The sequence below is a fragment of the Palaemon carinicauda genome, chromosome 25 (assembly GCF_036898095.1).
Source record: "Palaemon carinicauda isolate YSFRI2023 chromosome 25, ASM3689809v2, whole genome shotgun sequence".
Classification (NCBI taxonomy): domain Eukaryota; kingdom Metazoa; phylum Arthropoda; class Malacostraca; order Decapoda; family Palaemonidae; genus Palaemon; species Palaemon carinicauda.
Window position 1 is genome coordinate 83,437,182 of NC_090749.1, and position 26,341 is coordinate 83,463,522.

Here is a 26,341-nt window from a genome sequence, read left to right on the forward strand (position 1 = left end):
TTTTTCCCTTATGCGTTTAATCCACAATCGAAAACTGCTGCTAATGTCAGAATCATAATTTACGATAATTTTAAACTGTTACGAAAGATAATTGTCCTTTCCATAACCAAAATACTTTTCCTAACTTCAGTTATAAGTCAACTTGTACCCACCTCACCATATGCAAAAAAGGTAAAAGAAGAAGAAAGTACTAGGCCATTTTTAAAGTCATCGAAAAATTAAGTTTCCGCTATTACGTTTGATGTGACAGAGAGAGAGAGAGAGAGAGAGAGAGAGAGAGAGAGAGAGAGAGAGAGAGAGAGAGAGAGAGATAATGGTTTTAAATGTACTAAATAATAAATAACATGGGTTATAACACATTGGAACATAAATGGTGGTCTACCCTTAAATCTGCACTCTTTGGTGTAGATGCAACAGTTCCTCCTTTACTTAAACCAGATGGCTCAGTCACTCACTGTCCAAAGGAAAAGGATACCCTTTTGGCTGATGTTTTTGACAGTAAACAGAGTAATGAAAAACTTGAACTTCCTCATTCCTGTTTTCCTGAGGCTAAACTAATTAGTTTAGCTTTTCGATCTCGTGAGATTAAAGCTCTGTTGGTGGACCTTGATGCTTATGGAGGTGTAGACCCAAATGGTATTTTTCCTTTGTTTTTTATAGAGACAGCAGATTTCTTAGCTCCAAAGTTATGTTATTTTGCGCAAGTTAGCAAGAAGAGGAGCTTTTAGCACTAGTTGGAGAATTGGTAATGTTACTCCTCTATGTAAATGTGTTTGTGGTAACTCAAGTCCCAGTGATTACCGCCCAATTTCCATAACTCCCATATTATCTAAAGTTTTTGAACGTCTTCTGGCAAAACGTCTTAATAGGTTTGCTGAAGGTAATCATCTACTCCCTAGTTTGCAATTGGGTTTTCGTAAAGGCTTTGGAGCATGTGATGCCCTTCTTACAATCTCCAATGCTGTGCAGAAATCCCTTGATTGTGGTCGGGAAGTTCGTATGATTGGCCTTGATTTTAGTGCTGCCTTTGACCGTGTTAATCATGAGGCCATTGTTTTCAAACTGAAACAGTTGGGAGTGGGTGGGTCGTTTCTTAGCATTATTATTGATTTTTTAAGTAATAGATCTCAAAGAGTTGTTGTTGATGGGCACCATAGTGATTATAGGAATGTGATATCCGGTGTTCCACAGGGTAGTGTTCTTGGCCCATTACTTTTCATACTATATACACATGACATGTGGTTTGGCCTAGAAAACAAGCTTGTTGCATATGCAGATGATGCTACTCTCTTTGCATCAATTCCATCCCCTGATTGTAGATGTAGGGTTGGTGAATCCCTTAATAGAAATTTAGCTAGAATTAGTGCATGGTGCAAATTATGGGGTATGAAGTTGAATCCTAACAAAACTCAAAGTATGATTGTAAGTAGGTCAAGGACGGTGGCTCCTCAACATCCGGATCTCAGTATTGATAATGTTTCTTTAAATATGTATGACTCTTTCAAAATTTTAGGTGTGATTCTCGACAGTAAATTTACTTTTGAGAAACATATAAGGTCTGCGTCTTCTTCAATTGCACAAAAAATAGGCTTATTGAGAAAGTCTTTCAAGATTTTCGGTGATCAATCTATTCGGAAGAAGTGTTTTAATTCTTTCATTCTACCTTGTTTTGAGTATTGTTCTCCTGTTTGGTCTTCAGCTGCTGATTCTCATCTTAATTTGTTGGACAGAAACTTACGGTTTATTAAATTTCTTATTCCTGATCTAGATATTAATCTCTGACACCGTCGTTCAATTAGTTCATTATGCATGTTGCATAAGATTTTTCATAACTCTGACCATCCTTTACATTCAGATCTCCCTGGACAATTCTATCCTGTTCGTAATACTAGGCAGGCAGTTAATTCTAATAGCCAGGCCTTCTCCATCACGAGGCTCAATACTACGCAGTACTCTAGAAGTTTTATTCCAGCTGTTATCAAGTTGTGGAATGATCTTCCTAATCGTGTGGTTGAATCATTAGAACTTTAAAAGTTCAAAGTTGGAGCAAATGCTTTTTTGTTGACCAGGCGGACATGAGTCTTTTTATAGTTTATTTATGACATATTTGTTTTTGATGTTGTTAATAGTTTATATATGACCTGTCTGTTTTGACGTTGTTACTTATTTTAGAATGATTTATTGTTAATTTGTTCTCATCATTTATTTATTTCTTTATTTCCTTTCCTCACTGGGCTATTTTTCCCTATTGGAGCCCCTGGGCTTATAGCATCTTGCTTTTCCAACTAGGGTTGTAGCTTGGATAGTAATAATAATAATAATAACTGTATAGATGGTTTGAATAAGTTAAGAAATGGTGTACAGCAAACAATTTTTGTTAGTGTATTCGTACCGAGCATATTCTTGAGAGCGGAAGCTAGACATCAGCTGATGTGATCACAGCCAAAAGTAAAACAAAAAGAAGTCGGCAATACTCGATTTTTAAAACACACCCAAAATTTAAAAACATAAGTACATGTTTTATTATAGCGCAATTGACTATCTAAAGAGTAAAAGTTTTCTGGAATAGAATGGTGTTTCCTAAAAAATAGTAGTTTGCTGACAAAATTGGATACCTTATTTTAAGCTTTATTATACACGGTATAATTTTTCGTTTTATATTTAATTGACACTTTAAGAAAACTGATTTTGGTTTCTTCATTTATTTGTAATTATTGTATAAGGTGTGAGAGAGAGAGAGAGAGAGAGAGAGAGAGAGAGAGAGAGAGAGAGAGAGAGAGAGAAAGAGAGAGAGAATCAGCTGTTGTAATCGAATGCCGTGTTTTTGTTTCCTGTACCTCCTGAAGCGAGGAATTGATCGCCATAACTAACAATATTCATGTTAATTTCATTCTTAAACTCAAGTTGCCATATGTGAACTAAGGTTTTATTTCTTAAGGTGCGATTAGATTGGAGAGTTTTTTCCGCGAGTTGCTCTCAGACACCTGCTCTATGGAATGTAAACAGGCTGTAGAGTACTCTCCGAGATTTTCTCTCTACTCTCGCGAGTGTTTCTCTTCTCTCGCGCGCACTACAGTCTAAACACTCTAGACAGCACGCTCGTAGAGCTAGGTTGTTGCTCTCCACTCTCTCCAGTGAATATTCAGATCTCTGAAAGTTTTCGTTACTCTCGCGAGAGAACATGTGCCAAAAAAGTGGAATAAAGACCAAACAATTGCATTAATTCAGCAATACGAGAAATTTCCTGAACTGTGGGATGTGACTTTGCCTGAGTACAGAAACAAAGAGCTGAAAATTAGTAAAATTAAAGGCATAGCTGAGAACTTGAGAATTAGCAAAAAAGAAATTACAAGGAAATGGCATAATCTCTGGAGTCTAATGTGTACTGAAGCTAGAAAATTAAAGAAAAAAAAAAATGGGAGTAGAGCTGAAGAAATAATTAGTGTAAAAAAAAATAAAAAATAAAAAAAAACACTACTAACAAACACACACACACACTCACACACACGCACTTCAATACCCGTTATATTTAACGAGCACGTACACTAGATTATTTGTTATTATTATTTGAAAAAAAAACTATTAAATATATTTAATTCAAATAAATGCTTAAAATTTACATATTTAATTTAAATATTTGAATTTAACGGGAACGTGCAGTAGATTATTTGTGTTATTATTATTAAAAATAAAAATATTAAATACATTTAATTTAAATAAATGGTTAAAATTTAAATATTTAATTGAAATATTTGGATTTAACGGGCACGTGCACTAGTTACTTTGTATTTATATGTTATGCTTTCTTATCCTAACCTACCCTCCCTCACTTACTGCTCACTCCAGCATTTTTTTGTGTTTAAACAGTGTTATATAAAACTCATTATTTCTTCAGGAACTGCATAGCTCTGAATTGATCTGGAAATGGGAATCAACCAGAGCAAACTGGAAGTATTAATTTGGAAACAGGAACCCCCAAACATACAAAGTTTTTATAGCTCGATGCATCATCCTCAAACAATTTTCTTAATAATTTTGCATGTGCTCCATCTTCTCCCCTTCTGCTTATCCATTTTCGAACCCACATACTTCTTTTCCTTTTCTTTTTCACTTTGTTCTTAATTATTAATGCAGCAGCGTCATGGCACTTTTGAGACATGTTCTCTCAACCCTCGCTACTTGTCAACTAGCACTGGCTCCAGTGTAAATAGATGCGCGAGAAATCTTACCCGACTCTCGGACACTTTCTCTCGCGACACTCACTCACAGCTCTCGGAGAGAAAAACTTGCTGGTAGTATAAACAGGCTGTAGAGAAAGTCGCGCTAGAGTAGCCGTCTCTCGGGAGAGTTTTATCTCCAATCTAATCGCACCTTTACGAGAGAGAGAGAGAGAGAGAGAGAGAGAGAGAGAGAGAGAGAGAGAGAGAGAGAGAGAGAAAGTTGTTTTAAATGTAATAAACAAAAAATATGATGGGTTATAACACATTGGTGCTTATGTAATATCAACTGTATAGATGGTTTGAATAAGTTAAGAAATGGTATAAACAATACTTCGTAAGCGCATATTTTTGAGACCGGCAGCTAGAAGTCAGCTGATCTGATCACAGCCAAAAGTACAACAAAAAGAAGTCAACAATACTCGATTTTTAAAACACACCCGAAATTTAAAAACAAAAGTACACGCTTTCTTAATGTGCAATTAACTATTTAAAGAGTAGCAATTTTCTAGAATAAAATGATGTTTCCACCAAAAATAGTGGTTTGCTGATGAAATCGGATGCCGTATTTAATGAAAAAAGTCCGCAAAGTCTTGAATCCGCGATGGTCGAACCGCGAAGTAGCGAGGGCTTACTGTACATCAAGAAGCAGGGAGGCTTAAGGTCAAGGGAGTTGTGCGACCTCACGGCTCAGATTCTAGAATGGGCCGAAATGAACCACATTCTGATAACAGCCAGGTTCATCCTCGGAAAAGGAACGTCTTGGCAGACGGACTGAGCAGGACAGGCCAAGTGGTAGGCTCAGAATGATCCCTTCACCCCCATGTGGCACAAGAAGTCCTCCGACGTTAGGGCTCCCCAGTGATAGACATGTTTGCCACAAGACTCAATGCAAAACTCCCCGTATTCTGCTCCCCGGTGCCAGATCCGACAGCAGTCTTCGAGGACGCCTTCCAGCACCCGTGGGACAACCTCGACGTCTACGCCTTTCCCCCTTTCGGGATCATCAGGCAAGTTCTCAACAGGCTAAGACAGTCCAAGTCCACAAAGATGACTTTGGTAGCGCCCCGGTGGCCGGAGAGGGAGTGGTGCACGGATCTTCAGGACCTGGCCACTCTTCCTCCTTGGCCCTTACCGGCAAGCGAAGACCTGCTAAGTCAGCCTCACTTCCGAAGGGTACACGAAAACCCACGGGCTGAGGCTACACGCGTGGAGGTTATCAAGCGCCTGTTAAGGAAGGAAGGCTTCTCGGACAAACTGCGGACAGGATGTCGGGCTATCTGGGGAAGTCCTCAAGCGTTGTGTACCCGGCAAAATGGGCAACATTTGTCAAATGGTGTGCCACTCAGAATCTGCAGTCCACAATATCGCAGACTTCCTAGTGCACTTGAGGGACGACCTAGGAGTCTCCATCCCAGCCTTTAAGAGAGTTTGGGCGGCACTGGGCCAGGTTTTCCAGCTCAAGGTCATCAACCTGGGTACCTCGCACCACATCTCCATGCTCATCAGGAGTTTTGAGCAGTCTTGTGACCCCCGCTCCTCGAGGGTTCCCCAGTGGGATGTAGACAAGGTTCTCAGGGCCCTCTCGAGGCCCCCTTTCGAACCACTCAAAGATATACTGGATAGGGACCTCACCCTCGGCCGTCTTTTTGCTCGCTCTGGCCTCGGCTAAATGAGTGAGCGAGCTCCACGGACTCTCCTTCGAGGTCTCCCACTCGAAAGGTTGGAAAGACATGACGTTTAAGTTCTTGTCAGAGTTCGTGGCGAAAACCCAGAACCCTGCAATTGCAGATCCTAGGTTTGAGGAATTCTCCATTCCAGCAATTCAGCGTTCGAACAATCCGGAAGACCTGCTCTTGTGCCCCATAAGGACGATCAGGAAATACCTCAGCAGAACGTCCAAACTCAGACCAGCCGTTAAGAGTTTGTTTGTTTCCACAGGTCCAGTCAAGAATGCAGTTTCCAAGAACACTATATCCTTCTGGCTGCGACAGGTTATAAAAAGGTTTTATGAGAGTGAGGGCTCTACGGTTCCTGGTACCCGAGACCCCATGATATTAGGGGCCTTAGTACATCCTTGGCCTTTGACACTCCAGTGGACGGGACTCCAGGAGGAAGAGGAAGCGTTCCTGGAGGAGGAGACCAAGCTCCCACGTCAGCCCGGCCAAGAAGAGGTCGAAGTCCTCGAGGAGTTGGTACAGGAAGAAGTCTTCATCGAGGAAGAGGTATATTACTGTAGTCCGACACCATCGGGAATCCAGCAAGAAGGTTGCCGCTCCAGTGCCTGCCTCGGTGGCTGCTGGAGCCACTCGGCCGTCTTTTTGATCGCTCTGGCCTCGGCTAAATGAGTGAGCGAGCTCCACGGACTCTCCTTCGAGGTCTCCCACTCGAAAGGTTGGAAAGACATGACGTTTAAGTTCTTGTCAGAGTTCGTGGCGAAAACCCAGAAACCTGCAATTGCAGATCCTAGGTTTGAGGAATTCTCCATTCCAGCAATTCAGCGTTCGGACAATCCGGAAGACCTGCTCTTGTGCCCCATAAGGACGATCAGGAAATACCTCAGCAGAACGTCCAAACTCAGACCAGCCGTTAAGAGTTTGTTTGTTTCCACAGGTCCAGTCAAGAAGGCAGTTTCCAAGAACACTATATCCTTCTGGCTGCGACAGGTTATAAAAAGGTTTTATGAGAGTGAGGGCTCTACGGTTCCTGGTACCCCGAGACCCCATGATATTAGGAGCCTTAGTACATCCTTGGCCTTTGACACTCCAGTGGACGGAACGCCAGGAGGAAGAGGAAGCGTTCCTGGAGGAGGAGACCAAGCTCCCACGTCAGCCCGGCCAAGAAGAGGTCGAAGTCCTCGAGGAGTTGGTACAGGAAGAAGTCTTCATCGAGGAAGAGGTATATTACTGTAGTCCGACACCATCGTGAATACAGCAAGAAGGTTGCCGCTCCAGTGCCTGCCTCGGTGGCTGCTGGAGCCGCTCCGTACCCTTGCACAGTGTCTCTTCGGCTCCGCCCGCTCGTCGGGTGCAGCCGTTGGCACACTTTCAGTTGCCCCGACCTAGTAAGTCAGCGGCTCCACCCGTGTGTCGGGAACTTCCGCTGGTTAGACCCAGCGGCTCAACTCCAGGATCTTTCGTCGCAGCTGCCCCGGCCAAGTTTCGGGATACGCCGCTGCCGCGACCAACGACCAGTGCCATCCGGATGGCCCCGGGAGGGGGTAGACTCACGAGGGCTACTTCCGCTCCGGCGGCTCTTCCCATGACGGAGGCAGCCGCTCCATCACCCAACCAGGAGGGGAGGGAAGCCTCCGCGGCCATGGATCCCTCCGTGTTCGATGAAACCTCCGACGTGGAGGTGCAGATCGTGGACGAGCTTGTGGGCTCAGGCGAGTGCTCTCCGGACGAGGTCTCGTCTTATTGTAAGGTGTTAGCGCTCATCCGACTACACCATAGGTTAGACGAGCCTCAGCCAGCAGCAGAACAAGCTTGGCTCTCAGGTCTGGGCAGGATGGTTGACAACCCTGTCCAGCAGAAACCATCCCTAACCCTACCGTTAGCACCTGATGTTGCCCTGGGAATGGAGCATGTGAACCGTTTTGTGTCAGGGCCTAAGAATTCGTTGAGGGTACAGGGTTCCTTCAAGCTCCTACCGGGTCTCATTGGAGAAAGCGGTCGCTACCCTGAACCAGGGCAATAAGGACGAGCGCAGCCTAAACCCACCGGTGGTCTTTCGCAAGCGGAGCCCGCCATGATGGAGGACACCTCACAAGACATTGTTAATGTCACCTCTTGGCTGGACTGATGGGCCTGTACGTTGGCAGGTTTTCAGCTTTCGGACGACCTGTCAGTCCCGGACAACCAGGCTCTTCTACAAGAATTAATCCGCTCGGGGGGGTAAGGCTATGAAGTTTCTTACTTTTCAGTCCCTTACTCAGACGGCCAACTGAGTCCTGAAGAGAAGGGACACTCTACTGAATAGGTTATCCCGTAGGCTCCCCGAGCGGGAAGCAAAGTCCCTGAGAAACTCTCCCGTCTGGTGCGAGACGGTGTTCCCCCTTCAAGAAGTGGCCAAGACAATGAAGAGGGTCAACAAAATGAAGAGTACGGCCGAGCTCAGACAGCAGTTACCTAGGCGACCCCCTGTGAGAAGACCTTCTGTAGACGGGCCTACCCGCCTACGCCTCCAGTTAGGCAGGAGCCTTCTGCCTCTTCCTGGCACCAATCTCCTCGGCCCTCCAGGAGGAGTGGTGCCCAACCTCAAGTCGCTTTTAGGCCCAAATTCTCAGGGTCAAGGAGAGGCCGTTCCAACTGTCTCCCTAGAAGGAGGTAGGGAGAGAGGCCCCCTATACCTTCCCACGCCTCAGGTGGGGGGATGCCTCAAACATTATTCGCAAGCATGGCGGGACAACGGAGCGGACCCGTGGACGGTGACAGTTCTCAGGGAGGGATACAGGATTCCCTTCCTGTCAGAGCCGCCCCCGTTGATCCCCGATCATCGGGCAGAGTGGCTGGCACCCAAGGACTCGGAGAGGAAAGCAGCGCTACAAGCAGAAGTGGAGGCTATGCTGAGCAAAGGAGCCCTACAACCCGTGCACGAGCCGTCACCAGGCTTCCACGGCAGACTCTTCCTGGTGGAGAAGGCGACGGGAGGTTGGAGGCCAGTCATCGACCTCTCGGCGTTGAACAAGTTCATCAAGAAGACCCCCTTCAAGATGGACACACCGAAGTCGGTGATGGCAGCCTTGAGAAAAGGGGATTTCATGATGTCCCTGGATCTCAAGGATGCCTACTTTCAGATTCCTGTTCACCCCTCCAGCAGGAAGTTCCTCAGAGTAAGGTGGGGCGCTCAGACTCTTCAGTTCAGGACCCTCTGCTTCGGCCTGTCGACAGCACCTCAAGTGTTCACGAGAGTCTTCGCCCTGGTATCGGCCTGGGCACACAAGCGGGGCATCAGGCTGATCAGGTACCTCGACGACTGATTGCTGCTTTTAGCCTCAGAGACAGACTTAAGGGATCAAGGCTCACTTCTGTTGAATTTCTGCAAGGACCTCGGGATCACGATCAATCTCGAGAAGTCACAGCTAGTCCCCACCACCAGGATGACGTACCTGGGGATGGTCCTCGACTCACAGCTGACGAGAGCCTTCCCCTCTCAGGAGAGGCTGGACAACCTGGACCAGGTGATTCGACCGTTCCTAGCGGGCACTCCGGTGAGGGCCAAGGATTGGCAGAGGTTAGTGGGTCACCTGGTCTCATTGGAGAAGTTGGTTCCACAGGGCAGGATCAAGCTCAGACCGATCAAATGGAACATGAAGGACCTCTGGTCAGTGGAAGAGTACGCGCAGAAGATAGTCCCGGTGTCCCCTTCCTCCAAGGACACTCTCCTCTTGTGGTCCGACAGGAGACACAGGTTGAAGGGAATCCCGTTCAGCTCCCCTCCTCTGGAGATGCTGCTCTTCACAGACACATCGAAGGAGGGGTGGGGAGCTCATCTCCTCAAGGAAACAGCAGAGGGGAAATGGTCAGTGGAGGAAAAGACCCGGCACATCAATCTTCTGGAGCTCATGGCAGTACAGAGAGCATTGGTAAAATTTGCCCTTCTCCTCCGAGGGAACTCGTTGGCACTCATGTGCGACAACGCCACGGTGATGGCGTACAGTGAACCCTCGTTTATCGCGGTAGATAGGTTCCAAACCCGGCCGCAATAGCTGAAAATCCGCGAAGTAGGGACACCATATTTACGTATTTATTTAACATGTATATTCAGACTTTTAAAACCTTCCATTTACGTAGTACTGTTAACAAACTACCCTTTAATGTACAGAACACTTAATGCATGTACTACAGTACCCTAAACTAAAATAGGCACAAATATTAAAGGCGATTTTATATCATGCGTTTCCTAAACACGCCAAAAAGCACGATAAAAAATGACAACCAATGTTTTGTTTACGTTTATCTCTGATCATAACGAAGAAACAGACGCATCTACACATCTGTGTATAGGTTAGTTTTTGCATCGACAGCAATCTTACCAAGTATTGATTATAGGTTGACTTTCTTATTACCAATGTTTTTCTTAATTTTTCTTAGAACTTCCAAATAAATTAAATGAATGCCATTTATATAATGTTTTTCTTTATGACGCTGCCTGAAACTGAAACCTTCCATTTGTTTACGCTCCATCTTCGATCATAATAAACAAACGAACGCATTAAACACACATGCTCAAAGTGATAACTAATGATATAACAAACATTCAGTAAACATTATGTTATTACAAATATTCTACTTATCGTATCCATATAAATTCCTAAATTCGTAGCAAAGCTGGAAACCTGTTTTTCCCTTATGCGTTTAATCCACAATAGCAAACTGCTGCTAATGTCAGAATGATAATTTACGATAATTTTAAACTGTTACGAAAGATAATTGTCCTTTCCATATCCAAAATACTTTTCCTAACTTCAGTTATAAGTCAACTTGTACCCACCTCACCATATGCAAAAAAGGTAAAAGAAGAAGAAAGTACTAGGCCATTTTTAAAGTCATCGAAAAATTAAGTTTCCGCTATTACGTTTGATGTGAGAGAGAGAGAGAGAGAGAGAGAGAGAGAGAGAGAGAGAGAGAGAGAGAGAGAGAGGGGGGGTTTAAATGTACTAAATAATAAATATCATGGGTTATAACACATTGGAACATAAATGGTGGTCTACCCTTAAATCTGCACTCTTTGGTGTAGATGCAACAGTTCCTCCTTTACTTAAACCAGATGGCTCAGTCACTCACTGTCCAGAGGAAAAGGCAACCCTTTTGGCTGATGTTTTTGACAGTAAACAGAGTAATGAAAAACTTGAACTTCCTCATTCCTGTTTTCCTGAGGCTAAACTAATTAGTTTAGCTTTTCGATCTCGTGAGATTAAAGCTCTGTTGGTGGACCTTGATGCTTATGGAGGTGTAGACCCAAATGGTATTTTTCCTTTGTTTTTTTATAAAGACAGCAGATTTCTTAGCTCCAAAGTTATCTGTTATTTTGCGCAAGTTAGCAAGAAGAGGAGCTTTTAGCACTAGTTGGAGAATTGGTAATGTTACTCCTCTATGTAAATGTGTTTGTGGTAACTCAAGTCCCAGTGATTACCGCCCAATTTCCATAACTCCCATATTATCTAAAGTTTTTGAACGTCTTCTGGCAAAACGTCTTAATAGGTTTGCTGAAGGTAATCATCTACTCCCTAGTTTGCAATTGGGTTTTCGTAAAGGCTTTGGAGCATGTGATGCCCTTCTTACAATCTCCAATGCTGTGCAGAAATCCCTTGATTGTGGTCGGGAAGTTCGTATGATTGGCCTTGATTTTAGTGCTGCCTTTGACCGTGTTAATCATGAGGCCCTTGTTTTCAAACTGAAACAGTTGGGAGTGGGTGGGTCGTTTCTTAGCATTATTATTGATTTTTTAAGTAATAGATCTCAAAGAGTTGTTGTTGATGGGCACCATAGTGATTATAGGAATGTGATATCCGGTGTTCCACAGGGTAGTGTTCTTGGCCCATTACTTTTCATACTATATACACATGACATGTGGTTTGGCCTAGAAAACAAGCTTGTTGCATATGCAGATGATGCTACTCTCTTTGCATCAATTCCATCCCCTGAATGTAGATGTAGGGTTGGTGAATCCCTTAATAGAAATTTAGCTAGAATTAGTGTATGGTACAAATTATGGGGTATGAAGTTGAATCCTAACAAAACTCAAAGTATGATTGTAAGTAGGTCAAGGACGGTGGCTCCTCAACATCCGGATCTCAGTATTGATAATGTTTCTTTAAATATGTATGACTCTTTCAAAATTTTAGGTGTGATTCTCGACAGTAAATTTACTTTTGAGAAACATATAAGGTCTGCGTCTTCTTCAATTGCACAAAAAATAGGCTTATTGAGAAAGTCTTTCAAGATTTTCGGTGATCAATCTATTCGGAAGAAGTGTTTTAATTCTTTCATTCTACCTTGTTTTCAGTATTGTTCTCCTGTTTGGTCTTCAGCTGCTGATTCTCATCTTAATTTGTTGGACAGAAACTTACGATTTATTAAATTTCTTATTCCTGATCTAGATATTAATCTCTGACACCGCCGTTCAATTAGTTCATTATGCATGTTGCATAAGATTTTTCATAACTCTGACCATCCTTTACATTCAGATCTCCCTGGACAATTCTATCCTGTTCGTAATACTAGGCAGGCAGTTAATTCTATTAGCCAGGCCTTCTCCATCACGAGGCTCAATACTACGCAGTACTCTAGAAGTTTTATTCCAGCTGTTATCAAGTTGTGGAATGATCTTCCTAATTGGGTGGTTGAATCATTAGAACTTCAAAAGTTCAAAGTTGGAGCAAATGCTTTTTTGTTGACCAGGCGGACATGAGTCTTTTTATAGTTTATTTATGACATATTTGTTTTTGATGTTGTTAATAGTTTATATATGACCTGTCTGTTTTGACGTTGTTACTTATTTTAGAATGATTTATTGTTAATTTGTTCTCATCATTTATTTATTTCTTTATTTCCTTTCCTCACTGGGCTATTTTTCCCTATTGGAGCCCCTGGGCTTATAGCATCTTGCTTTTCCAACTAGGGTTGTAGCTTGGATAGTAATAATAATAATAATAACTGTATAGATGGTTTGAATAAGTTAAGAAATGGTGTACAGCAAACAATTTTTGGTAGTGTATTCGTACCGCGCATATTCTTGAGAGCGGAAGCTAGACATCAGCTGATGTGATCACAGCCAAAAGTAAAACAAAAAGAAGTCAGCAATACTCGTTTTTTAAAACACACCCAAAATTTAAAAACATAAGTACATGTTTTATTATAGCGCAATTGACTATCTAAAGAGTAAAAGTTTTCTGGAATAGAATGGTGTTTCCTAAAAAATAGTAGTTTGCTGACAAAATTGGATACCTTATTTTAAGCTTTATTATACACGGTATAATTTTTCGTTTTGTATTTAATTGACACTTTAAGAAAACCGATTTTGGTTTCTTCATCTATTTGTAATTATTGTATAAGGTGCGAGAGAGAGAGAGAGAGAGAGAGAGAGAGAGAGAGAGAGAGAGAATCAGCTGTTGTAATCGAATGCCGTGTTTTTGTTTCCTGTACCTCCTGAAGCGAGGAATTGATCGCCATAACTAACAATATTCATGTTAATTTCATTCTTAAACTCAAGTTGCCATATGTGAACTAAGGTTTTATTTCTTAAGGTGCGATTAGATTGGAGAGTTTTTTTCCGCGAGTTGCTCTCAGACACCTGCTCTATGGAATGTAAACAGGCTGTAGAGTACTCTCCGAGATTTTCTCTCTACTCTCGCGAGTGTTTCTCTTCTCTCGCGCGCACTACAGTCTAAACACTCTAGACAGCACGCTCGTAGAGCTAGGTTGTTGCTCTCCACTCTCTCCAGTGAATATTCAGATCTCTGAAAGTTTTCGTTACTCTCGCGAGAGAACATGTGCCAAAAAAGTGGAATAAAGACCAAACAATTGCATTAATTCAGCAATACGAGAAATTTCCTGAACTGTGGGATGTGACTTTGCCTGAGTACAGAAACAAAGAGCTGAAAATTAGTAAAATTAAAGGCATAGCTGAGAACTTGAGAATTAGCAAAAAAGAAATTACAAGGAAATGGCACAATCTCCGGAGTCTAATGTGTACTGAAGCTAGAAAATTAAAGAAGAAAAAAAATGGGAGTAGAGTTGAAGAAATAATTAGTGTAAAAAAAAAAAAAATAAAAAAAATAAAACACTACCCACAAACACACACACACACTCACACACACACACACACACTTCAATACCCGTTATATTTAACGAGCACGTACACTAGATTATTTGTTATTATTATTTGAAAAAAAAACTATTAAATATATTTAATTCAAATAAATGCTTAAAATTTACATATTTAATTTAAATATTTGAATTTAACGGGAACGTGCAGTAGATTATTTGTGTTATTATTATTAAAAATAAAAATATTAAATACATTTAATTTAAATAAATGGTTAAAATTTAAATATTTAATTGAAATATTTGGATTTAACGGGCACGTGCACTAGTTACTTTGTATTTATATGTTATGCTTTCTTATCCTAACCTACCCTCCCTCACTTACTGCTCACTCCAGCATTTTTTTGTGTTTAAACAGTGTTATATAAAACTCATTATTTCTTCAGGAACTGCATAGCTCTGAATTGATCTGGAAATGGGAATCAACCAGAGCAAACTGGAAGTATTAATTTGGAAACAGGAACCCCCAAACATACAAAGTTTTTATAGCTCGATGCATCATCCTCAAACAATTTTCTTAATAATTTTGCATGTGCTCCATCTTCTCCCCTTCTGCTTATCCATTTTCGAACCCACATACTTCTTTTCCTTTTCTTTTTCACTTTGTTCTTAATTATTAATGCAGCAGCGTCATGGCACTTTTGAGACATGTTCTCTCAACCCTCGCTACTTGTCAACTAGCACTGGCTCCAGTGTAAATAGATGCGCGAGAAATCTTACCCGACTCTCGGACACTTTCTCTCGCGACACTCACTCACAGCTCTCGGAGAGAAAAACTTGCTGGTAGTATAAACAGGCTGTAGAGAAAGTCGCGCTAGAGTAGCCGTCTCTCGGGAGAGTTTTATCTCCAATCTAATCGCACCTTTACGAGAGAGAGAGAGAGAGAGAGAGAGAGAGAGAGAGAGAGAGAGAGAGAGAGAAAGTTGTTTTAAATGTAATAAACAAAAAATATGATGGGTTATAACACATTGGTGCTTATGTAATATCAACTGTATAGATGGTTTGAATAAGTTGAGAAATGGTATAAACAATACTTTGTAAGCGCATATTCTTGAGACCGGCAGCTAGAAGTCAGCTGATCTGATCACAGCCAAAAGTACAACAAAAAGAAGTCAACAATACTCGATTTTTAAAACACACCCGAAATTTAAAAACAAAAGTACACGCTTTCTTAATGTGCAATTAACTATTTAAAGAGTAGCAATTTTCTAGAATAAAATGATGTTTCCACCAAAAATAGTGGTTTGCTGATGAAATCGGATGCCGTATTTAATGAAAAAGCCAACACCAACCATATTGTGACGACTGTGTAGTACCTCTAACAGTAAGGCATTTGTTGACCGAATGCCCCAATTATAACAACTTGCGGAATAGATATTTGTTTGAGGCTCGAGGTGAGGGTGGCAGGTTCATCCTTGCCAAGATTCTTGGAAATGATGTGTCCTACCATGCAAGTGGCATTTTTAGATTTATTTCAGAAGCAGGTCTTCTGAAAAATATTTAACTTTTATTACATTCAACTTTTATGATTTTAATTGAATACTCTTTTATTTTTTATTTTATTTTATCTTTTATTTTTGTATACATAAATTAAATGTTACCGGCGTCAATGACCTCAGATGTCAGGATGCCTGAAAACTTTGAATCAATCAATCAATCAATAATGAAAAAAGTCCGCAAAGTCGTGAATCCGCGATGGTCGAACCGCGAAGTAGCGAGGGCTCACTGTACATCAAGAAGCAGGGAGGCTTAAGGTCAAGGGAGTTGTGCGACCTCACGGCTCAGATTCTAGAATGGGCCGAAATAAACCACATTCTGATAACAGCCAGGTTCATCCTCGGAAAAGGAACGTCTTGGCAGACGGACTGAGCAGGACAGGCCAAGTGGTAGGCTCAGAATGATCCCTTCACCCCCATGTGGCACAAGAAGTCCTCCGACGTTGGGGCTCCCCAGTGATAGACATGTTTGCCACAAGACTCAATGCAAAACTCCCCGTATTCTGCTCCCCGGTGCCAGATCCGACAGCAGTCTTCGAGGACACCTTCCAGCACCCGTGGGACAACCTCGACGTCTACGCCTTTCCCCCCTTCGGGATCATCAGGCAAGTTCTCAACAGGCTAAGACAGTCCAAGTCCACAAAGATGACTTTGGTAGCGCCCCGGTGGCCGGAGAGGGAGTGGTGCACGGATCTTCAGGACCTGGCCACTCTTCCTCCTTGGCCCTTACCGGCAAGAGAAGACCTGCTAAGTCAGCCTCACTTCCGAAGGGTACACGAAAACCCACAGGGGCTGAGGCTACACTCGTGGAGGTTATCAAGCGCCTGTTAAGGAAGGAAGGCTTCTCGGACAAACTGCGGACAGGATGTCGGGCTATCTGGGGAAGTCCTCAAGCGTTGTGTACCCGGCAAAATGGGCAACATTTGTCAAATGGTGTGCCACTCAGAATCTGCAGTCCACAATATCGCAGACTTCCTAGTGCACTTGAGGGACGACCTAGGAGTCTCCATCCCAGCCTTTAAGAGAGTTTGGGCGGCACTGGGCCAGGTTTTCCAGCTCAAGGTCATCAACGTGGGTACCTCGCGCCACATCTCCATGCTCATCAGGAGTTTTGAGCAGTCTTGTGACCCCCGCTCCTCGAGGGTTCCCCAGTGGGATGTAGACAAGGTCCTCAGGGCCCTCTCGAGGCCCCCTTTCGAACCACTCAAAGATATACTGGATAGGGACCTCACCCTCGGCCGTCTTTTTGCTCGCTCTGGCCTCGGCTAAATGAGTGAGCGAGCTCCACGGACTCTCCTTCGAGGTCTCCCACTCGAAAGGTTGGAAAGACATGACGTTTAAGTTCTTGTCAGAGTTCGTGGCGAAAACCCAGAACCCTGCAATTGCAGATCCTAGGTTTGAGGAATTCTCCATTCCAGCAATTCAGCGTTCGGACAATCCGGAAGACCTGCTCTTGTGCCCCATAAGGACAATCAGGAAATACCTCAGCAGAACGTCCAAACTCAGACCAGCCGTTAAGAGTTTGTTTGTTTCCACAGGTCCAGTCAAGAAGGCAGTTTCCAAGAACACTATATCCTTCTGGCTGCGACAGGTTATAAAAAGGTTTTATGAGAGTGAGGGCTCTACGGTTCCTGGTACCCCGAGACCCCATGATATTAGGGGCCTTAGTACATCCTTGGCCTTTGACACTAACATGGCAGTAGGTCAGATCTTACGGGCAGGCACTTGGGCTAGGCAGTCCACCTTTACAGCCCATTACCTCAAGGACTGTACAAGGAAGTCCCTGGATGCTCCATCGGACCAGTCATTTCGGCTATGCAACAAGTTTAGTAGTTTGGGCCCCGGGTAGCTCGTGGGAAGTAATCGTAAGCGACACAGGTTCCTCCTTACTATCCCCCTTCCTTGCTACCCCTTTTTCCTTATATCCCATCCTCCTTCTATGTGAGAGTGGGACGCTGAGGCACATCATGTCTGGATTATAATTAAAGGTGAGTTGTACATAAGATAGACTTTTACGTGCTTTCCTCTACTCTCCTACCTCTCCCTGGGCAATCCAGACCTAGCCTCCTACCTAGGTTGTGTGCCCCAGGAAGTCTCGAATATTCCGAACTGTAAGCCACTCTCTCCTGCTAAAGTATAAGTCTCCTAAGAAAGTAGTTCGAGGTAAGTACTCCGTGTTGGAAAAAATCACAAATTTTGATTAATTTGTATTTTTTCCTAACAGTACTTACCTCGAACTACTTTTGGATTATGGCCCTCCCATCCTACCCCGAGTATCTTACAGGAGTTCGAGGAAGACTTAAACATACGCTTACTGACGAGCTAACAAGAGCAGCCTCGCGTGCTGACCTGGGGTCCGCCCCAGGGCGAGTATCCTTCTACCCCGGAGCGCCCCAACAAGGTAACGGAGAGAGGGGGAACTATGCAAAATTTTTGGTCGGTGATTAAGGAGATCCCAGATCCTCCTAAGAAAGTAGTTCGAGGTAAGTGCTGCTAGGAAAAATACAAATTACTTAAAATTTGTGATATTTTCATAATAAAATAAATTTTTGAACATACAATACTTATCCGGTAGTTATATATAATTTAATTCCCACCCTCCTCCCCTCTAGAGACCTATGGGCATGGAAGATCTGAGGAATGACTGGAATGGTTCCAGGTACCTGGATAGAGGGCGCACTGGTGGTACACCTAGCTACCCAATCGGCGATTGCCGCGAGTTTTGAAATTTCTGCCGTGACGTCAGGGACTAAGCTATATATATAACTGCCGGGTAAGTATGTTCAAAAATTTATTTTACTATGAAAATATTTTCTTTTTCTTTTCAGTTTGTGTGGGCCTTACCTGCCAGCCATGCATACCATCTCTTGGTCGGAGGGCCGCTCCTGCGGAATATTTATGTCCGCTGAAGATACTGATCCCCACCTTTTGTGTCCGGCTTATAGGGGGCAACGGGGTGATATGGATAAGTGTAGGGATTATTGGTAGTGGTCTGCCTCCCAGTGGGAAAGGTTTGGTCGACAGCCGAAGAATAAATCTAAAAGGGATTCCTCTCCTTTGAAGGTTTTCTCAAACAGAAGAAACTTAAAGCTTCTTCTGCCCCAACCTTCCTCCAAAGCTGCTTCTGCCCCAACCTTCCTCCAAAGCTTCTTCTTCCCCAACCTTCCTCCAAAGCTTCTTCTGCCCCAACCTTCCTCCCAAGCTTCTTCTTGACCTGTTTCCTCTGAGAACCATCGTGCAGTAGCGCAGACCCTTTAAGTCCTGAACAACCTTGGTCCTCGAAAGATGGTAACGCTTCCCCTAGCGAAGCGGCTCCACCTCTCCACCTGCTTTATTAGAGAATGCCTTGATGAAGTCATTGGGCTTCAGCTCGGCATATCATTCCTATGCTGAAACTTGGTGATGGGCAAGAGGGCTCTCGAACTTGGGGAATTTGCTCCCCAAGTTCAAATCTAAATTTCTCTCTTTCATCATTTTCTTTCGCTCAATATTACTTCGATCTTCTCCTATTTTTTAAACTTTATATTTTGTGTTACTGTCCCAATTCTAAGAGTAAAATTTCCCACATGCATATGCGTATATACGTACATATATATGTATGTCTTATTTTTTTTTAATGGCGTGGATGTTTCTATTCCGTTATTGTCACTGGCGTGGCCGTTATTGCTGTCTGTTTTGAAGAATGGGAGGAGGTGTCACGGTTGGGAGGTATTTGTACTCAAAGCTATATGTGAGAGTATTGGATGATCTCGGCCATCCCGTTGATGATTTGGACCTTTTTGGCAGAACTATTCTCAAGTGTTGGGTCATCGGAATCCAGGGGGATTTAATGCTTAGAGCAGGTAAATCAGACTAATCCCTTTTTCTCTATCTCTCGTCTAATGGATTCTTTAAGCAACGAACCCCCATTCCCTGGATACGCTGACTCTCCCCCGGCACTGTTGACGACCTCTGGTAATTTAATTAAGGAAAATCCAGTTGACAACTTAGGAACAAAAAAGGACCCCTCTACTAATGTTTTAAAACCAATCAAGTCAGGTAACAAAGAGAAACTTCGAATCCTTCATGTTACCCAAATTCCAATAGATACTGATTATGATATATATAACGGATTTTGAGCAAAGCGAAAAATCCATTTTTGGGTGAGATAGCCATGTCGTCCTGATGGAAGGTTCCTTAAAGTAGCTTCTTAGGGTATATTTGACTTCAGTGATATTCCCAGAGAATTTAACTTAAGGTCTCCAGAATTCTAACTCCTGGCGGGAGTATCCTTAAAATGACAAATTCGGAGATAATTTGTATTTTTCCTAACAATACAAACCTTAGATATTTACATAGGGGGTTTACTTTTGGCATAGCTGAAATTGTCGAGCCATTAGATCTTAACGAGGGTTTACTACCTCCGCGCTAGTTAGCAGGAGTAGGGAAGGGGTAGCTTGCTACCCCTCCCCCCTCGCACACCGGTGAAATGTCTCACTTCACTTAGAGGATGGACTTGACTTGGGGGACAGGGCTGGCGGGCAAATATGTGTAAATAGCTAAGGTTTGTATGGTTAGGAAAAATACAAATTATCTCCGAATTTGTCATTTGTTCCGTAACCGAAATACAAACCACGCTATTTAAATAGGGTGACTTACCCCTTAGGAAGGGTGGAAAGTCCCTAGCCATACTGGCTTTGGCTTACCCGGGGACTCAGAATCCGAGTGAGTCGCACTCGAGAAAAGGAGTCCCTGCACCTCGCAAGTTCCTTGCTCCGCAAGGAAACGTGTGGCCTACATAAGCTTGTGTGTGAAGGAAGAAAGTGTGACTCGTCTTAGGCAGTTGACCTGGAGTTCTTTGACGGAACTCTGGGTTAGGACGTTCCCAATACCACCTCGTCAGGGTATGGGGGACGCGACAGTATTATTTCAATACTTGGAACACAAGGAAGCATGGTTTACCTGCAGAGGTTTGAGGTCAGCTATGTAGAGACCAGGATGCTGCTTTCCCCAAGAGAGGGGAGGATGAAGAAGGAAGTAAGAGCCAGACATACTTCTTCCGTTCATGCAGTCTAAAACCTGGTAACAATGCCCTCAACCTTCTGGTAACAATGCCCTCAACCTTCTGCTACCTGTCCAAAAAGGAGCCTGAGGTTAGACCAGCTGTTGTGTAGCCACCACAGAGCGATAGAAACGTATCGATACCCCTTTGGGTCACGTCCTGCAGGAAGTGGGCTGCGAAGGTCGCTAGACGCTTCCAGACTCCAGCTTGTAGCACCTGCGTCACAGAGTAGTTCCTCTTGAAGGCCAGGGACGTTGCGATGTATCCGACATCGTGGGCTGTAGTGCGACGTGACGGGGGAGGGTCTGTATTCAGGTCGAGATGAATGCCCTTGGATCCGGGCTGAAAAGGCATACCTGGTGACCCTCCCCTGCGTCCTTCCTGTGCTCCCAAACCGGGCTTGCACGTGAGGACAAACTGCAGCTGTTCTTAAAGATAACCCCTCGGTTCCTTACTGGCCAGTAGGAGAAGGTCTGGGTCATCTGATACAGAACGGAGACTCAAAATCTTGAAGGAGTCGAACCGAAAGTCCGGGACTCCAAGATTCTGAGTCTAGAAATCAACTCAGGAGCCAATTGAATGTTACCTCCCCCTATCCTCTTGAAAGGGCGGAGTCGTACGAGACCATGAAGATTACTTACAGACTTGGCCGAGGCCAGAGCGTGCAGGAGCACCGTCTTCCAAGACGGGCGACGATTAGAGGCCGGATGTAATGGTTCGCAAGATGATCTCTTAAGGGTCTCAAGAGCCCGAACCATGCTCCATGGAGGAGTTCTCATTCCGACTGGGGGCAGGTATGTTCATAGCTTCGCATGAGCGAAGAAAGATCCAGCGGGGAGGAAAAAGTCTATTCCTTTCAGCCTGAAGGCCAGGGTAAGACTGTGCGATAGGCTTCACTGCCGAGAGCGGAAAACGAGTTTCCTCCCGCCGATAAACAATAACTCCGTTATTGCTGGAGTAGAGGCATCAAGGGGAGAGGTACCTCTCCCACGACACCAACCACAGAAGACTCTCCACTTTGCCCGGTAGAACCCTGCGGATGACTATCGCAGGTGACGCGACCTCCGCTCCGCGACTGTTGCGGGGTGCCTCTTGTGAGGAGGCGGCGTAGTGTCTCCAGGAGTGAAGACGAAGCGATGCTACGGCTTGTGATAGATGTTGCAGTGTTTTCGCTTGAGTAGCCCATGTCGTGGAAGAAGCTCTCCCGGGAGTTCCGTCAGGGGATGCAGAAGATCTGGAAACCGTTCTGCGTAGAGTCGCAGCTCTCAGGGTCATCGAAAGGTTGACCGACAATCTGGTCTCGTTGAGACCCCTTCTCAACAGACAAAAATGGTGGGAAGACGTAGGCGTCGATGCTGTCCCACCGTCACCGGAAAGCATCTTGCCAAAGAGTCTTGGGGTCTGAGACTGAGGGGGGGGGGGGAATACAGCGGCAGCTTGAAGTTCCAGGCTGTCGTGATTAGGTCCCCCAGGCCAGGGCTTGCTGGTTACTAGAGGCCAAAGACTCCCAGGTACTCTCTATCTGTGAGGCTCTGCTCAGATTGTCGGAGAGAACATTCCTCTGCCCGGAATGAGCGAGCCGATAGTGGTATTGAGTGGACTTTGGATCATCTCAGTATCTCTACTGCAAGATGCGAAAGTATGAAAATGTACCTCCCTGCTAATTGGAATACGCCAGTACCATGGAGTTGTCGCGCACGGAGCGACTCAGCAGGGTCTGTTGGATCTGTTGAAGGGCCAGACTACGGCCCCTAAGCCTAGCTAAATGATGTGGAGGTACCCTTCAGGTCCTGACCATAGGCCTGAACCAGAACATGGCCCCCCCCCCTTTCCTTTGACGAGTCCGAGAACAGCATCAAATGTGGGGGAAGGACGAGAAGATCCACTCCCATGCAAGAGGTTTCCATAGGTCAACCCCCATTGTAGGTCTAATCGTTCCGCTGGTCCCATAGGGGCCAGAAAATCCGGTTAATCGTTGCTTTGATTCCACGGGAACTTGGGCCGCCTAACAGGGAACTTATCCTGAGGCGACCGTTCGGGACTTAGACGGGTCAATGAGGAAAGGAGACCCAGGAAATGTCCCAAGATAGGGCTGAAAGCTCTCCTTGACTGAGGAAAGGTTCTGCGACTCTCCTCAGCCTTGCCACAGTCAACTGAAGGGAAGGCTCGGAGAAGGAGTCAAGATCATGGCTAGATATTCCAGATGTTGAGGTAGAAGCAGAGAAGGCTCCTTGCGAATTACCATGATCCCTCGATCTTGGTAAAGTCCCGGAAGCTTGTCTCGGTGTCGAAGAAGGTCGAACCCGAGACTACCTGAGTTAGCCAGACCTCCAAAAAGCGAAGGAGGCGGAAGCCTGCTACTGAGTGGCTATGAGGAAAGCAGGGAGAGTTCTCTGGAGAAAACCTGCGATGCTGCGGCGGGATCGCAACACAGCATCTTAAACAGGTACATCTGTAGTCTAGGCTGAATTCCAAGTGCTTCCTTCCGATCCAGGGCATAAGGAGTCTTGTGGTCTTGCTACCAGTCTGATCGACTCTGCTGTTCCACGCTGGACGAAGTTTGTTCGACAAACTTGATCAGAGCTGAGTGGTCGATGACGGAACTCCTGTCTCAGATGCTTTCCTACAAGAAAGGATCGACTGAAGAAGCCGGGGGAGAAGCCGTCGACGACCCTATGGAGGATACTGTATTCTTCTAAAGCATGGCTCCTGCTGCCCGACGGGCAAACCTCTTGCCGACCCTATGGCATAGAGGCTCAGCGACACTGGATTCGCTGTCAGTGGAGGAGAGATGTTAAGAGTGCGATATCCTTGGCTGATCACGGAGATCGTGCAGAAATCGGCACCGGGAAACTGTTATCTGGAAGAGTAACCTTAGGCATCCCCCCAGCGGGAGACCTGCAAGGGGGGTCGCCAATCCTAGAGTTTGCGAACTCGGCCGCTCCCTCTAGGATTATGCCTCCCTGGGAGAACTTCTCGTCCGACCTGTCCCTGACAGGAGGGGACTGTTATTGTACAACTTGTCCTAGCTGCTGGAGCCGGTTCCAATAACCTAGGCTGACGAGGCTGTATGAAGAGGCGTCGAAGGCTTGCAGGGTCTGGAAGTAAGCGCCTTTTGGAGGAGTGAAACGAGATTTGACTTCCTCCACACACCAGCTGTCCATTTCTCCGTCCTTGGGCTCAAACAAGCTCTTCCCAAGGATGGAAGAGTGTCTTGAGCTTGTCGACATCCACGGATGGGACCCCCGAGAGGAAGGCCTCGGTCACTGCGTCTAGATGCTTCAACATCGAGTTTGCCTGCAAGTTCGAAACTTGGCAATGGAACGCGCAGGTGCGCGCTGACGGGCAGGAGATCTAGTGCGCTCAGAAGACCGTTGGCGTGCGGGGCGCACAGCAGGAACAGGAGGATGTTTGTTGTCCACAGGAGAGCGCTGGCGAGCAGTGGGGCGTTGATCATCAGGAGAGCGCTGGCGAACAGGAGAGCGATGGCGATCAGAACGCTGATGAGCAGGAGAGCGATGGTGCGCTACTACGCGTGAACGCGCAGGAGGGCGCGCAGGGGAACCCTGACGCTCAAGGGAAGCACCCACACCATGGGCGACATTCCTTTGCCCTGAAGGGACCGGTGCCTGTCAGCTGATGAGGTCAGAAGACTGCTGGCCATCTGCACAGGAAGCGGAAGGTCTGGAAGGTGTGGGAGAACGTGGACGATCCCCGGAGAGGTCTAAGGACGCGGCTGCTACCGGCTGCTCCCGAAAGGCGCCTCTTAGCACCCTTATAGGGAGACGGGAGGCCCTTGCGACGAAGCGGACGATGAGCCTTACGGCGAAGGCGGCCACGAGGGAGGTCGTCAGGATCATCAGTCCTCCGAAGAGGAGTCTCAGAGCGTTCCCCCGAGGGGGAGACTTAACTGCAGGAGAGCCCATGGGACCCTCTTCCCCCTTCGAAGGATGTACGGAAGGGGGAGGAGAGCCTTCAGCAACGTCATCAACATCAGGAGCCGCAGAGGTTTGACCAGACCCGTCGGAAGCCTCTGCCACCACGACGTCGACGATAGACAGAGGATTTACCTCTGCTATCACCGGCGACTACTTAACAGCGGCCCCAAACTGAATAAGGTCAAACAGGGCTTCCTTGGAGGGCAGGCCCTTAAGCCCCAAGGAAGCCCAAAGCTGAAAAAGATCATCATTAGACACAGGATCAACATCATCAAAATCCTCCCCCGGAGGAGGAGGGGGAGCCGCCCCGCTATGGGAGGCGACGCCCTCTCCCACACACCAAGGTTGGGAAACAGAACTAGGGCCTGCGCTCCCACTCGGCGGCCACTCACTAGGAGCCGGACGAGAGGGAGCTTTGGAGGAGGTTTGGGCGGCGGAAGAAGAGTCCCGAGAGCCTTCCTCCTTCAAGGCAACCCCAGAAGGAGAACGGTCTCTCTTGGACTTATTCTTACGCCGGCGGGCAAACCTCTCCCACTGGGAGGCAGACCACTCCCTATACACTATTTTTCCTATCACACCGTCAGCCTCGACACTGCGGGCAAAGGGTGTGAGGATCGGTATCCACCACAGACATGAAGGTACCGCAAGGGCGACCGGCGATCCCAGGGCACTTGCGCATGATGAACACCAAAGGGGGAGGCCAACTTCAAACACACTGCTGAGGAAAAGCAAAGAAAAGATTAAGGCTGTCAATAACGAGGACGATAGACAGACACGTCTGCACATCGTCCAAGCCAAAAGTGAAGTGAAGCAAATCAACGGGGTGTGGGGGCGGGAGGGGTAGCAAGCTACCCCTTCCCCTACCCCCGCTAACTAGCGCGGGGTAGTTAACCCTCGTTAAAATCTATTGGCTCGTCAATTTCAGCTACGCCGAAAGTAAACCCAATGTAAATAGCGTGGTTTGTATTTCGGTTACGGAACAAATAAAGTTTTAAAAATAGGAGAAGATCGAAGTAATATTGAGCAAAAGAAAATGACAAAAGAGGGAAATTTATATTTGAACTTGGGGAGCAAATTCCCCAAGTTCGAGAGCCCTCTTGCCCATTACCAAGTTTCAGCACAGGAATGATATGCCGAGCTGAAGCCCAATGACTTCATCAAGGCATTCTCTAATAAAGAGGGTGGAGAGGTGGAGCCGCTTCGCTAGGGGAAGCGTTACCTTCTTTCGAGGACCAAGGTTGTTCAGGACTTAAAGGGTCTGCGCTACTGCTCGATGGTTCTCGGAGGAAACAGGTCAAGAAGAAGCTTTGGAGGAAGGTTGGGGCAGAAGAAGCTTTAAGTTTCTTCTGTTTGAGAAAACCTTCAAAGGAGAGGAATCCCTTTTAGATTTATTCTTCGGCTGTTGACCAAACCTTTCCCACTGGGAAGCAGATCACTTCCGATACTCCCTACACTTATCCATATCACCCCGTTGCCCCCTATAAGCCGGACACAAAAGGTGGGGATCGGTATCTTTAGCGGATATAAATATTCCGCAGGAGCGGCCGGAGAAGGTATGCATGACTGGCAGGTAAGGCCCACACAAACTGAAAAGAAAAAGAAAATTATATTTCCATAGTAAAATAAATTTTTGAACATACTTACCCGGCAGTTATATATATAGCTTAGTCCCTGGCGTCACGGCAGAAATTTCAAAACTCGCGGCAATCGCCGATTGGGTAGCCAGGTGTACCACCAGTGCGCCCTCTATCCAGGTACCTGGAACCATTCCAGTCATTCCTCAGATCTTCCATGCCCATAGGTTCTAGAGGGGAGGAGG

General features: G+C 45.5%; 1 pseudogene; it reads left to right on the top strand.

Annotated features, from left to right (window-relative positions):
- LOC137618675 (zinc finger protein 83 pseudogene) overlaps nt 1–26,341 on the top strand; it is a 184,000-nt pseudogene that overhangs the window by 152,698 nt on the left and 4,961 nt on the right.